The sequence below is a fragment of the Poecilia latipinna genome, unplaced genomic scaffold (genome assembly GCF_001443285.1).
Source record: "Poecilia latipinna isolate Pla-1442-1.1 unplaced genomic scaffold, P_latipinna-1.0 Scaffold3322, whole genome shotgun sequence".
Classification (NCBI taxonomy): Eukaryota; Metazoa; Chordata; class Actinopteri; order Cyprinodontiformes; family Poeciliidae; genus Poecilia; species Poecilia latipinna.
Window position 1 is genome coordinate 8,211 of NW_015115938.1, and position 821 is coordinate 9,031.

An 821-nucleotide genomic window follows, 5' to 3' on the forward strand; every position below is an offset into this window, starting at 1 on the left:
TTTAAAAGGATTGAAAAGGTAAATAAATTACTGGTATCTACAGACGCCAGCTTTTTTTTTTTTAACCGTTTTTCTGAAAGAACGGTAAAAAAACAAAATAAAACCTGGCGTCTGTAGCTACCAGTATTTTTTATCGTTCTTTCAGAAAAACTGTAAACTACTGGCAGCTACAGACGCCAGTAGTTTACCGTTGTTTCACAGTATCTATGCCGTACTTGCATTGACGGTAATCTACTGTCAGGGTTAATTACGGTACAGCTACTGTGCATTTACAGTAAACTTCTGGCGTCTATAGCTGCCAGTATGTTACTGTAAATTTACAGGATTATTCCTTAGTGTAGATAAACTCAGATATGCAGCCATTCTACAAATTACTCAGGTGCTTTTTATAAATTATTTCATATACAGTGATCCCTCGCTGTAACGCGGTTCACCTTTCACGGTTTCGCTGCTTCGCAGATTTTTTGTGTGCAGTTTTTTCCACAGTGTTCTGCGTCCTGATTGACCGTATGATTGGTAAAAACAGTCTCTGCGCTTCTTCTCTACCTGAGTGCCAATAACGTCACAGTGTTTAATACAGATTGGCCATTCAGGAGATGGAAACTGAAACGTTCAATGTCTGCTGGAAAAAAACTGGCCAGAGGCAGCAGAACCCGACCGGAGGCTTGACGAGATCCATCCCGTAGATCCAGCTGTGAATTGGCTGGAGGAGACGCTTTAATGCCACGACTCCGGATCACATTAAGGCCCGATTGATGAACATCCGCTGACCTGGAAACAGGTTTTGTTGTTTGGTTTCAATGTATTTATTTATGCTGTGT